Below are 15,171 nucleotides of genomic sequence, written 5' to 3' on the forward strand. Positions count from 1 at the left end.
TAGGGAGTTTTAGAAAGTGGCATATGTTGATGTTGGACATTCAGCTGATGCAAAAGGCGAAATAGGTCAAGTCCCAGGAAGAGGTGGACCAAAGCAAGCCATTTTTCTGTCACCCTATGTGTCATCAGGGGAAGGTGGGACAAAATCCTTGGAAACCCATGCGTGGTTCATTTTAATGAAGGTTAGATCATCCACATTTTGGGTTGACAGACGGGTCCTTTTTTCTGTCAGGATTGATCCAGCTGCACTGAAGACTCTTTCTGATAGCACACTTGCAGCTGGGCAAGCGAGCTCCTGTAAGGCATATTGGGCAAATTCAGGCCAGGTGTCCAGTTTAGCGGCCCAATAGTCAAAGGGGAATGACCTGTGTGGGAGAACATCGATATGGGAGGAAAAGTAGTTTGTAACCATAGTTGACAACTGCTGTCTCCTGTCACTTTCCATCGATGCAGTATTACCAGTTGTGTGAGCGGTATTTGAAAAATAAGTCCACAACATTGTCATGAAACCCCTGTCTCCAACGCCACTTCTGCTGTGTGCACCACGAACACCTCTGCCAAGCTGCCCCCGGCCCGTACGGCTCGTGTGAGAACCATCACCGCTGCTGTGTGCTGGGAATGCCTCAAGCAACCGATTTACCAGAGTTGCTTGTTTATTAGCCAATATTAGGTCAAGGTTCTCCTGTGGCATGATGTTTTGTAATTTGCCTTTATAGCGTGGATCCAGGATGCTGGCCAACCAGTAGTCGTCATCGTTCATCATTTTGGCAATGCGGGGGTCCCTTTTCAGGATCCGCAAGGCATAATCTGACATGTGGGCCAATGTTCCCGGTGTCAATGATGCACTGCGAGTGCTGGTTGGAGGAGCACTTTCTGGCAAATCCACATCCCTCCAGTCACGCACAAACCCTGTACCAGACCTTGCCACGCCAACATTTTCACTTGCCCCACGAGATGCATCCTCCTCCCCTAAGTAATCATCCCCATCATCATCCTCTTCCTCCTCTTCTTCCTCCACCTCATCCAGGAGAGGTCCCTGAGCAGACAATGGCTGAATGTCATCAAGGATTCCCTCCTCCTCTTCCTCCTCATCAACATTGGCTGCAGACGCCTGCTCCTTAAGGTGCGTCAAAGTTTGCATGAGCAGACGCATAAGTGGGATGCTCATGCTTAGGATGGCGTCGTCTGCGCTTACCAGCCGTGTGCATTCCTCAAAACACTGAAGGACTTTACAGAGGTCTTTCAGCTTCGACCACTGCACACCTGTCAACTCCATGTCTGCTCTCAAAGTGCCTGGCCGTGTATCCTCCCACAAATGCATTATGGCCTGCCTCTGCTCGCACAGCCGCTCCACCATGTGCAGGGTGGAGTTCCACCTTGCTGCAATGTCGATAATGAGGCGGTGGTTGGGAAGGTGGAGCAATCGCTGCAGCTTCTGCATACGAACGGAGTGTACAGGCGACCGGCGGATGTGCGCGCACAGTCTTCGCACCTTCTGGAGCAGGGCTGTTAACTCCGGATAATTTTTGAGGAAGCACTGCACCACCAGGTTCAAGGTGTGAGCCAAGCAAGGTATGTGGCTGAGTTTTGAAAGGGCTATGGCTGCCACAAAATTACGGCCGTTATCACTAACTACCTTGCCTGCCTCAAGATGTACACTGCCCAGCCATGACTCAGTTTGTCGCTTCCAGTACTCGGCCAGTACCTCGGCGGTGTGTCTGTTGCCCAAACACATCATCTGCAACACAGCCTGCTGACGCTTTCCACTAGCTGCTCGATAGGGGGACACATCGTGTGCAACAGTGGCAGCTGCAGATGGAGTGCTCGTACAACTGCGCTCTGTGGACGAGCTTTCGCTTCTGGAGGAGGAGGAGGAGGAGGAGGGTGGAACGCCTACAGCCAACTGTTTCCTATACCGTGGGCTAGGCAGCACTGTCCCACCACCGCTGTCCCCTGTGGACCCTGCATCCACCACATTAACCCAGTGCGCAGTGATGGACACGTAACGGCCCTGGCCATGCCGACTGGACCATGCATCAGTTGTGAGGTGCACCTTTCCGCTCACTGACTGCTTGAGTGCATGGACAATGCGGTCTTTCACATGATGGTGGAGGGCTGGGATGGCTTTGCGAGAGAAGAAGTGGCGACTGGGTAGGTCATAGCGTGGTACTGCATAGGCCATGAGTTCGCGGAAAGCTGTGCTTTCCACCAACCGAAAGGGCATCATCTCAAACAAGATTAGTTTGGCAATGTGGGCGTTCAAACCCAGTGTACGCGGATGAGAGACTGAGTACTTTCTTGACCTACTCATAGTGTCTGGGAGGGTGAGCTGGACTTGAGAGCTGCATATGGTGGAAGTAGCGGTGGACAGGGCGGACTGAGAGAGGGTTGATGATGGTGATGGAGTTGGTGTTCTTTCTGATGGCCTAGAATCAGTCTTTCGTTGATATAACAGTGGGATTCCCTGACTGCTGTGGCCTTGCAACGACACCTCAACATTTGCTGCTGTGCTAACCGGTGGGCTTACAGTGGGGGAAACAATGTAGCGTTGCTGACTACCTTCGTTGTGATCAGTTGCACATGTGGCACTTGAGGTTTGGTGTTGTGTCCACGCTTGCAAGTGCATGCTGGTTAAATGTCTAAGCATGCAACTGGTATTCAAATTTTTCAGATTTTTCCCTCGGCTAAAGGTCTTTGCGCACTTCTTACAGATAACCTTGGCCTGATCATGAGGATTTTGTTCAAAAAAGTGCCACACTGCACTCTTCCTACTTTGGCAGACATTTTGCGGCCTAGCACGCTGTGATCTTTTGACCCTCTGGACAAGCTGTCCAGCAACTCTTTTGATGTTTGGAACCTGTCTTTGGAGTGCTCTGGGCCTGCCAGATAACAGCTGTTGCGATGTCGATGTCTGCTGTGGATGCTCCTCATCTGAGCTATTGGAAGCAGCACCCTCTTCCCCCAATGGATGCCAATCTGGGTCAACAATTGGGTCATCCATCACCTCCTCTTCTATGTCATGTGCACCTTCCTCTGTGTCACCGTGTATGGTGGTATAGTGTGCGGGAAGGGGCACCTGAGTCTCATCAGGGTCAGAATCTGGCTCTGTACACTGCGAGGACAATGTAGTGCTCTGAGTGAATGTACCAGCAGAATCATCCATCAGCGGCTGTGCATCAGTGCACTCCATGTCAGATTCATCTTGGCCTGGGTAATTCACCATTTCACTTGATAATCCAGGCATGGTATGTGAAAACAGCTCCATGGAGTAATCAGTAGTATGGCCTGCGTCATCCTTCAATCTTGGTTGGGGTGAAGGACACAAGGAAAGGTGTGGTTCATGAACATGAGCCTCCAATGACGACTCAGTGCTTTTACTTTTTACAACTGAAGAAGAGGAGGCGATAGAGCTGGAGACTGAGTCAGCAATGTAAGACAAAACTTTTTCCTGATGCTCTGGCTTTAAAAGCGGTTTGCCAACTCCTAGAAAACTAAGCGTTCGAGGCCTTATGTAGCCAGACGATGACGCAGGCTCAACACCTCCTGCATTCGGTCCTATTTTGCTCTTGCCACTACCATCAGATCCACCACAAACACCATCACCAGCTGCCAACCCCCGCCCAATTCCACGGCCTCTTCCACCAGCCTTCCTCATTTTTGGTAGAAATGTAGACAAAATCCAACAAACTATATAGTAATGTAAAACAAGGTACAAGGTGTCTATAGGACAGGGGAGATTTTGAATCTCTGCACACACTTTTGGACACTGGACACTTTTGGATTGTGTGAGGCCCAATGAATATCTGAGCGCTATGTGACAGGCTCGATGGCACAGCTGTGACCAAAGTGACTAGAGGATAAGGGAGATTTTGAATCTCTGCACACAATTTTGGACACTGGACACTTTTGGATTGTGTGAGGCCCACTGATATCTGAGCGCTATGTGACAGGCTCGATGGCACAGCTGTGACCAAAGTGACTAGAGGATAAGGGAGATTTTGAATCTCTGCACACACTTTTGGACACTGGACACTTTTGGATTGTGTGAGGCCCAATGAATATCTGAGCGCTATGTGACAGGCTCGATGGCACAGCTGTGACCAAAGTGACTAGAGGATAAGGGAGATTTTGAATCTCTGCACATACTTTTGGACACTGGACACTTTTGGATTGTGTGAGGCCCAATGAATATCTGAGCGCTATGTGACAGGCTCGATGGCACAGCTGTGACCAAAGTGACTAGAGGATAAGGGAGATTTTGAATCTCTGCACACACTTTTGGACACTGGACACTTTTGGATTGTGTGAGGCCCAATGAATATCTGAGCGCTATGTGACAGGCTCGATGGCACAGCTGTGACCAAAGTGACTAGAGGATAAGGGAGATTTTGAATCTCTGCACACACTTTTGGACACTGGACACTTTTGGATTGTGTGAGGCCCACTGATATCTGAGCGCTATGTGACAGGCTCGATGGCACAGCTGTGACCAAAGTGACTAGAGGATAAGGGAGATTTTGAATCTCTGCACACACTTTTGGACACTGGACACTTTTGGATTGTGTGAGGCCCAATGAATATCTGAGCGCTATGTGACAGGCTCGATGGCACAGCTGTGACCAAAGTGACTAGAGGATAAGGGAGATTTTGAATCTCTGCACACACTTTTGGACACTGGACACTTTTGGATTGTGTGAGGCCCAATGAATATCTGAGCACTATGTGACAGGCTCGATGGCACAGCTGTGACCAAAGTGACTAGAGGATAAGGGAGATTTTGAATCTCTGCACACACTTTTGGACACTGGACACTTTTGGATTGTGTGAGGCCCAATGAATATCTGAGCGCTATGTGACAGGCTCGATGGCACAGCTGTGACCAAAGTGACTAGAGGATAAGGGAGATTTTGAATCTCTGCACACACTTTTGGACACTGGACACTTTTGGATTGTGTGAGGCCCAATGAATATCTGAGCGCTATGTGACAGGCTCGATGGCACAGCTGTGACCAAAGTGACTAGAGGATAAGGGAGATTGGATTGCTTTTAAAAAAGCAGTTTGCGGAGCAGTGGGTAAACAGCAATGCCAGCCTGTCAGGAAGCCTTAAAAGGCAGCCCAACAACCAACACCACTGATACACCACTATATAGCCTCCCCTTGCACTGCACACACAGTGACTGGTGTGTTGTGCAGGCCAAATCGCTAGCAGCAGAAGCAGTTTTTTTGTCTTCTTCCCTGCTTAACGCTCTCCCTACAGAATCAGCAGCAACCTCTCCCTATACTGAGATCGGCAGAAGTAAGATGGCGGTCGGCGTGCACGCCCTTTTATACCCCCTGTGACGCCCACCAAAGCAAGCCAATCACTTGCATGCCCTTCTGAAAGATGGTGGTGACCCCTGCCTATGTCATCACGTTGCCCACAGTGTCCGTGGATCCTGATTGGCTGAAAAAGAGCGCAAAACAAACTTTTGAAACGCGACTTTGGCGCGTAAGTCGCTGACCTCGTGGCCGACCTCATCCTAGGGTCGGGTTTCATGAAACCCGACTTTGCCAAAAGTCGGCGACTTTTGATATTTTTCAACCCGTTTCGCTCAACTCTAGCCGCTGGCCATATTCTAGAGTACCTGATGCTTTAGAATCGGGCCAGCAGCTAGTAATAATAATAAAGCACAGGTTAGGTAAGAATGGGCGATCATCAGTCAGGATTTGGCCCAGAAGCTGAGATCCAGCTGCCAGAGCAAAGGGGAGAAGTCTAGAAAAATATTAAGTGTTCACATAAACTTGACATATTTGTCAATAAGAGTTTAAAAACTTATGAAATGTTTATAATTGTACTTCAGTAACCATAGAAACATTTGACTAAATATCAAAAAACACTGAAGCACCAAACTGTATGAAAACCAGAATTTGTGTCAGTCTCACAACTTATGGCCAAGAAATAAGTATTCATGTAGTGTAAGCTGTGTGTGTAGTATTGCTATTGTGTATGCTGTGTGTAGTGTTGCTATTGTGTATGCCGTGTGTAGTATTGCTATTGTGTGTAGTGTTGTGCAAGCTGTGTGTAGTGTCGTGTTGACGAGGTAGCTTTTGAGGGAGGGCTAAAATAACCCTTCATGGTTGACCAAGTGATTTCCAAATTAATCCACAAGGCGTTGCTAGCAACTGGGAATGACCAGACGGAGACGTGTCTCTGTATGGGAGGATCAAAGGAGATCGCTAACCCCGTTTATTATGCCACCTCTTTTATAGTATTTTGCTTAATTATGCAAAGTACCCAGTTACCAATAGCATCGTCATGACACATTTACTTTATAAGCCAATAGTATTGCAAGAAAATTGGAATATGTCCCTAGTTACGTGACGTAGAGAATAGAACAATAGCACATTCATCAGGGTCTCATGTCTCATATCTTGTGCAAGCTGGAACAGTCTGGTTTTATAACAGCTGCGAACTTTCACCTAGTTACAAAATTTAACTCGTAAACAACAAAATGGCGTCGCAAGCACAAAAATGGAGGTCTGGAGAACAAGATATCCTGTACAACTGAATACTGTACTCGACAATCACCCCTAGAGAAATTTTGTTAACTAATATGCAGTATCAGAGGTGCTATCCCAAGCCATAAGCTCGAGGGGTACTGGCCTTCACATGGCTGATACCGTGTTATCAGTCATGGCTGTTGTGGCGCACCCATCTCCCCTGTATACTACAATTTATGAATAACAATTTTTTGATGACAGTGGTGATCTTTTGAAGGTAGCCATGCGCTTAGCTTCAACATCTTCATCAAATAACCTTTTGAGATCGGTGTAGAGAAGAGCAGGGGTGACGACGTCTTTGGTATCATCATTAGCTGTCCTAGTGCAGAATTTCCTAATACATACAGAAATACACCAAAGAACAAGTTTTAGTATCACATATGCAACAAGGATACAGGCAGCAATGTGTAATAAGCTTTGTAAGATCCCAGCTATACAGCCCCCAACTCCCTTAAACCAATTGGCTGGATTTAGAAAGGAGAAGGTGTCTGACCACCAACTGTTCTTATTACGATCATTATCTTTATCATATTGATCTCTGAGTCTTTGAATATCTTCTAACTTTAACTTTAATTTCTACCAATAATAATATGGAAAATGCGGAAAACCAAAACATTATGCCCCCGTTATTTGCTATTGACTTGTTGGGTGATGAGGAGGACTTGATAGGGACCGTCATACCATGGTTCTAGTCCGTGCTTTCTGACATGCCTTTTCACGACTACCAAATCACCAGGCTTCAGGTTATGACAGGTGTCGGTTTCTGCTGAATCTGGAAAAGAAGAAACTTGAGCATGGGTGTTAGCAAGATTTTTACTAAACTGAATAACATATTGAACAGCATGGTCAGTTTCATCTGATAACTGCTGAGGCTGGAAATTTGCAACTGGGGGCCTAGCACCAAACAATATCTCATTTGGGGACAGGCCATGTTTTGTAATAGGGGTAGTATGGATGTGGTATAGTACAATGGGTAGGAGCTCTGGCCATGGAGCCGTAGTCTCCTGCATCATTTTGGTCAATTGTCCCTTCAGTGCGCCATTCAGCCTCTCAACTTTCCCACTGGATTGTGGGTGGTATGGAGTATGGAGGGCTACAGTGGATCCAAGCATTGTCAGAACTTATTGGTTCACATGAAAAGAAAAGGCCGGATCTTGATCACTTTCAGCAACTTCTGGAACCCCGTACCTGCATATGACTTCCATCACCAGTTTCTTCGCTGTGGTTTTTGCAGTCATGTTGGTAACAGGGAATGCTTCCGGCCAACTGGAGAACATGTCAACAACAACCAAACAGTATTCATACCTTCCAGACTTGGGTAACGTGATATGGTCCACCTGGAGCCTTTGGAAAGGATAGTCGGGCTTAGCAAGATGCTTCGGGGGTTGAAGGTGACCGGGATTGCAAGTCTGACAGATATTACAGGCACGGTTGAGCGCTGTCAAAACTGTGGAAATTCCTGGTGCCCAGTAGAATTTTTTTGCACCAGTGCGAGGGCCTGATTCTTTCCTCAATGTGTAGGTCCATGTGCCCATGTAGCAATAGCAGGGTACATCCGCTTAGGGAGACACACGAGTTGGTCCTTTTTCCAGAGACCATTATCCATACATGCCCCATCAGTCTTCCATTGCTTCACCTCTTCCTTTGGAGACATTCTCTGCATCGTCATTAAGCGGTCTCACGGGGTCCGACAGAAAACTTCAGTCTGTTGTAGATCATCAGGTTCTTGTAGGGTCAATGCTTCTTGTAACTGTTTACACTGAGAGCCTGTGCTCACCATAGCTGGTATGGTTGGTTCAACGGGTAAAAGAGCAGTGGCTTTTGCTTGCATATCCGCAAATGCGTTGCCAACAGTCCGTGGACTGTTCCTAGGACCGTGCGCCTTAACTTTGATAATAGCCACCTGAGTAGGTAATTTGATCGAGTCCATGAGGGTTTTAACAGCTTCAGCATTTTTCACTGGGGTTCCGACAGTAGTAATAAACCCTCGATTGGCCCATAGAGCCCCAAAATCGTGAGCAATACCAAATACATACCGTGAGTCCGTGTATATATTAGCCCGTCTGTTCTTGACCAAAGTACATGCAGTAGACAGAGCCTGGAGTTCTGCTTCTTCGGCTGACTGTGAGGGCCAGAGTGCAGCTGCGTGCACTACAGTGTCCTCTGTGGTAACAGCATATCCCGTGTGGAATCTACCAAACTCGTCAGCATATCTTGAACCATCCGTGTATAACACCAGATCGGAATTTGGAAGTGGATTCTCACTGACATTTGATAGCATCTTTTGGGAAAGGAGCTGACAGCTTTTTTTTCTTTCTTCTGTGAGGTGTCTGACATCCTGAAGTAGACAGTGACCCAAGAATATCACTTGACCAAGGCAGAACTGAAGTTTCAAGGCCGAAACCCGACAGTTCAGTGCTGCCAGATGCTTGAGGAGGCTAACAGTGGCAGCAATGGCTTCCTGCTCCGTTCGTGCACACAACAAAAGAATCATCCACATACTGAAGCAGCGTAACCTGGGGGTGATCTAACTGCCAGGGCAAAAGACACTCACTCATATTTTTTGCAAACTGATTGGGACTGTTTTGGGCCCCATGTGGCATAGCTGTCCATGTTAACTGTCATCCTAATAAGTGAATGCAAACAGAAACTGGCAGTCTGGGTGTAGCGGAATACTAAAGAAGGCATTGGTAAGGTCGATGACTGTAAACCAAGCAGCATCCTGGGGTATTTAGGGCAAAAGAGTTTGTGGACTAATCACCTCTGGAGTTTCCAGAACAGTAGCTGCATTAACTGTCCGTGGATCTTGTACCAGCCGGTACACAGAGGGTTGGCCAGGTGGGGTCTTTTTCTTAACGGGAAACAAGGGTGTATTACATGGAAAAACACAGGATACCAGAGCACCGTTATCAAGTAACGTTTGTATTTCTTCCTGGAGGCCCCGCTCCTGATCATGTTTCAAAGGATATTGATGGACTTTGGGAAAAGGGGCACCAGGTTTGAGAAACACTTTTACTGGTTCTACAGGCATTTTCCCTATATCATTTGGCCCTTTTGACTAAAGTTTAGATGGTATCTCTGAGAGGTGTGGGGTGAGTCGTTGATCCTCAGGCAATATTGGGGGTGGATCTGGGCCTATCATGGCCATCATAACTGTGGGAAGGGCATGCAAAATACAAATTTCCTCACTCTCTTTATCTGCATAGGGATTATGTAACGTAAGAACCATCTGACCATCATCCTGGAATTATATTCTGGAGCGGAAATGTGATAATAAATCTGCCCCCAGTAAATTTATTGGACATGTGGGAGAGATTACGAACTGAGCAGTAACCTCGTGGAAGGGTCCCACAGGGATGGGTTTTGTAAGAGTGTGTTTATTGGGTCTGCCATCTACTCCGATTAAAACAGTGGGGGTATGACAATCTGTCTGAAAGTGACCGAGTCGGCCACAGCGTCAGCATTGCAGACGAGAATTGGAACAGCGGATCTGGGGAGTAAGGTTCCCAGTCATAGGATTGGAAGAGATATTGGAGTAGGGAGCTGAAGTTGTGTATGGTTGGAGCGCAGGAGCTGAGTTTGCTGTGTGCCACTGATAAGGAAGAGCTATGTCCCTGCAGCTGCGGTGGGGGCAGTGGGGGATGTGGTGGGGGGAGAGCTGGAGCAGCTGCTGGCTGCTGGTTTGCTTTTTTTTTCTTTCCCTGCTGATACAGAGCGAGCTAGATTCTTCTGAAAACTTTTTTTTTCCTCTACTTTCAATGCATCGTCCGGAGTCTTTCTGGCACATGGCACATTACTCTGTCACTTTCTCACACCACAGTCATTTTCTTGCACCACAGAACATCCAGTCCTTGCCATAATAATAGACAATTTTTCCTTCTTCAACATAGCAGTAACAGAAACAATCAGAATTCACTTCCTCTGTTCTTCCTAACACCTTCGTCACACAATTCATGTGCCAAGCCACAAAATTCTTCTTTTTCTTCCACGGATTCTCACCTTTAGAGCTAAATATCCTTACTTCAGTTGTGCACAGTACTGGAGCGGCCGTTTCAGTCTGTTCCACAGGGTCTATCCCCCTCTGGGATGCCCAAAATTCAATGCGGTACTCAGCGAAAGGAGGAGGGCGTCTCAGACTATCCCTCCGGACACCTCTGGTTATATATATATATATATATATCTATATATACCTGAGTTACGTATCCTACCCAATCTTCGATCACTTCACCATGCCTGACTCAAACAGTGATCAGGATTTCAGGATATTTTGACTATAAAGTGAGTCACAATCACTGGTCAATCCGGGGTGTCCGTCCCTTATGAGGTACGGTTCGAGCACTGGGCCCCCAACTGGACAGCACCTCTATATGATTCCACCTAAGAATCACCCCACCATCAAGGACAAACCTCAGATCCTCTTTGCAGCAACAAGCACAGTAAAACCACGCCAACGGTATAACTGCCAACTTACCGTGGTTGTCGTGGGGGATGATCAGTCCCAATTTTCCAGTGCCTGTGTCCGGTCCAAGGGTCCTTTGTATCATTGTCCTCCGGGGGGCAGAGGAGTCCCTATTCGGGGGCCCCACGTCGGGCAGCCAGCTGACAAGGTAGCTTTTGAGGGAGGGCTAAATTAACCCTTCGCGGTTGACCAGCTGATTTCCAAATTAATCCACAAGGTGTTGCTAGAATGACCAGACAGAGACGTGTCTCTGTATGGGAGTATCAAAGGAGATTGCTAACCCCATTTGCTATGCCACCTCTTTTATAGTATTTTGCTTAATTATGCAAAGTACCCAGTTACCAATAGCATCGTCGTGACAAATTTACTTTATAAGCCAATAGTATTGCAAGAAAATTGGAATATGTCCCTAGTTACGTGACGTAGAGAATAGAACAATAGCACATTCATCAGGGTCTCATGTCTCATATCTTGTGCAAGCTGGAACAGTCTGGTTTTATAACAGCTGCGAACTTTCACCTAGTTACAAAATTTAAAAAATAATTTTTAACAACCAACAGCGCTGTGTGGGGGTATAGCAGCTGCAAATTAGCAGACTACGCCACCTATTCGTCTGAATATTAAAACAATTAAAAATAAAGCAGGAATTTGCGCTAATAATACCCACATAAAACCACTCTCTATAGGGAAAGCAAAAATTGATGCCAGAGAATTTTAATCTGCGTCTATGTGAAACAATAATAATGACACCCCTTAGTACTGTGGGGGTGTGCTATAAATATATATCTCTCACTGTAAAAAGTGAGTAGCAGTCTAAAAAATACAACCAGTCTCACTGACCAATAAACATAAATGAGTCTGTCACTAGAGAGAAAAAATCATACTGACCGTCCAGGTTACTGTTCATACCATGGGCGATAATAGCAGTCTTGAGTTCAGAACATAGCAACTCCTCTCCTGATGGGCTTTGGTGAATTCCAGTGGTGGTGTAATGCTCAGTCCAAAAAAATGCAGGCTAATGGTGGGTAGAATCCAAAAGGTCACCTTTGCTATAGTCGCGGGCGATGCTCCGGCCGGTAGCAATCGCCCAATTCACCCGATGTTGCGCTGCCCGTTATCAGTGGGACATGCAGCGGGAGACGCGGTTATTGCCGGCAAGGTGCAGGACCTTGCGTGACGTCACAGTCACGTGTTAAGTCACGTGACCGGCTTAGAAAGACTGACAGGATCAACAACCAATCCTACGCTTTTCGGAAGCTTACTGCTTCCTTCCTCAGGGATGATTCCTGTCATTAAGGTGACACATATATACCCAGCCCGTGTGATGTATTAGTCCTATTTGTTGAAAGCAAATAGTTCAATCTCGCTATTTAAGCCATTTGGTCTGAGCGTGTTCATTTTAAATATCCACTCACTTTCTACTTTTGACATTTGTTCAATGAAATTACCTTTTCTCCAGCTTTTCTTAACTATTTTAATACCGGTTACCGTAATTCCCTTAATAGAACCTCCGTGATGTGTAACAAAGTGATCAGAAAGAGGATGACCAGTAAATTTATTATTAATATTGCGAAGATGTTCAGCAATTCGAACCCGCATTGGACGAATAGTTCTTCCAATGTATAGTTTACCACATGGACAGATTACCCCATAGATAACCCCTTTTGTGTTGCAATCAATGAAATCAATTCTATTGTTCTCAATACCTTTATTAATAATCGTTTTTTGTTTCTTAGTGTTTAATTTTTTACATGGTCCACATTTCTTACATGGGAAAAAACCACTAAGAAGGTCTCGTTCACCATTAATTTTTCTATTTGGAACTCTTGGGATTGAAGGTGCTATCAAATTCCCAAGATTATTTGCCTTCCGAAAAACAAATCTAGGGTACGTAGGCAGTAATTCCCCAATAATTTTGTCATTTTGTAAGATATTCCAATGCCTACTAACAATATTCCTAATGATCCTGAGATTGGAATTGTATTGTAAAATAATCGGAATTTCATTCTTGACAAAAAAATCATTAGGAATACGTTCTTTTATAGGGTCCAGTAGTTGGTCTCTTGGTATTTTTCTAACCATTTCTGTAATTTTTTCTAATGCTTTTACATCATATCCCTTATATTTAAACTTAATATTCATGGACTCTGCTTCTTTTTCAAAGTCCTGCTGTTTAGAGCAATTTCTATGCACTCTAATGAGCTGACTCTTAGGGACATTAAGAAGCCATTTCGGAAGATGACAGCTATCTAGAGAAATAAAAAATTTTGAATCCGTAGGTTTGTGAAAAAACTACAGAAATGGTTAGAAAAATACCAAGAGACCAACTACTGGACCCTATAAAAGAACGTATTCCTAATGATTTTTTTGTCAAGAATGAAATTCCGATTATTTTACAATACAATTCCAATCTCAGGATCATTAGGAATATTGTTAGTAGGCATTGGAATATCTTACAAAATGACAAAATTATTGGGGAATTACTGCCTACGTACCCTAGATTTGTTTTTCGGAAGGCAAATAATCTTGGGAATTTGATAGCACCTTCAATCCCAAGAGTTCCAAATAGAGAAATTAATGGTGAACGAGACCTTCTTAGTGGTTTTTTCCCATGTAAGAAATGTGGACCATGTAAAAAATTAAACACTAAGAAACAAAAAACGATTATTAATAAAGGTATTGAGAACAATAGAATTGATTTCATTGATTGCAACACAAAAGGGGTTATCTATGGGGTAATCTGTCCATGTGGTAAACTATACATTGGAAGAACTATTCGTCCAATGCGGGTACGAATTGCTGAACATCTTCGCAATATTACTAATAAATTTACTGGTCATCCTCTTTCTGATCACTTTGTTACACATCACGGAGGTTCTATTAAGGGAATTACGGTAACCGGTATTAAAATAGTTAAGAAAAGCTGAAGAAAAGGTAACTTCATTGAACAAATGTCAAAAGTAGAAAGTGAGTGGATATTTAAAATGAACACGCTCAGACCAAATGGCTTAAATAGCGAGATTGAACTATTTGCTTTCAACAAATAGGACTAATACATCACACGGATTGGGTATATATGTGTCACCTTAATGACAGGAATCATCCCTGAGGAAGGAAGCAGTAAGCTTCCGAAACGCGTAGGATTGGTTGTTGATCCTGTCAGTCTTTCTAAGCCGGTCACGTGACTTAACACGTGACTGCGACGTCACGCAAGGTCCTGCACCTTGCCGGCAATAACCGCGTCTCCCGCTGCATGTCCCACTGATAACGGGCAGCGCAACATCGGGTGAATTGGGCGATTGCTACCGGCCGGAGCATCGCCCGCGACTATAGCAAAGGTGACCTTTTGGATTCTACCCACCATTAGCCTGCATTTTTTTGGACTGAGCATTGCACCACCACTGGAATTCACCAAAGCCCATCAGGAGAGGAGTTGCTATGTTCTGAACTCAAGACTGCTATTATCGCCCATGGTATGAACAGTAACCTGGACGGTCAGTATGATTTTTTCTCTCTAGTGACAGACTCATTTATGTTTATTGGTCAGTGAGACTGGTTGTATTTTTTAGACTGCTACTCACTTTTTACAGTGAGAGATATATATTTATAGCACACCCCCACAGTACTAAGGGGTGTCATTATTATTGTTTCACATAGACGCAGATTAAAATTCTCTGGCATCAATTTTTGCTTTCACTATAGAGAGTGGTTTTATGTGGGTATTATTAGCGCAAATTCCTGCTTTATTTTTAATAGTTACAAAATTTAACTCATAAGGCCTGTTTCACACTTCCGTTTTTGACCATCAGTCAAAATCTTCCGTTTTTGCAAAAAAACGGATCCGCCATTTTTTTGGCGGATCCGTTTTTTTCCCCATTGATTTGCATTACCAGCGGATCTTGACGGATGGCCATCCATTGGATCCGTTTTTTTGCGGATCCGTCAATTTTTTGGCGTCCGCCGAGATGCCTGGACGGACCATGTAGCGTTTTTTGTGCTGAAGGATCTGCATTTTTATAGTGCGCATGCCCGGAGGAATGAAGTCAGGTGGAAATTTAACCCTGAAATCATTTCTGGAGGACAGAAAAAATTCTCTCTCTCTCTCTCCTACCTTCCCGGTCAGCGGTTCCTTTAAAATTATTCATTCAGCGGATCCGTAAAAAAAATGGTCC

This window comes from Dendrobates tinctorius, unplaced genomic scaffold (genome assembly GCF_039654945.1).
Source record: "Dendrobates tinctorius isolate UK_male_01 unplaced genomic scaffold, ASM3965494v1 ptg000203l, whole genome shotgun sequence".
NCBI classification, from domain to species: domain Eukaryota; kingdom Metazoa; phylum Chordata; class Amphibia; order Anura; family Dendrobatidae; genus Dendrobates; species Dendrobates tinctorius.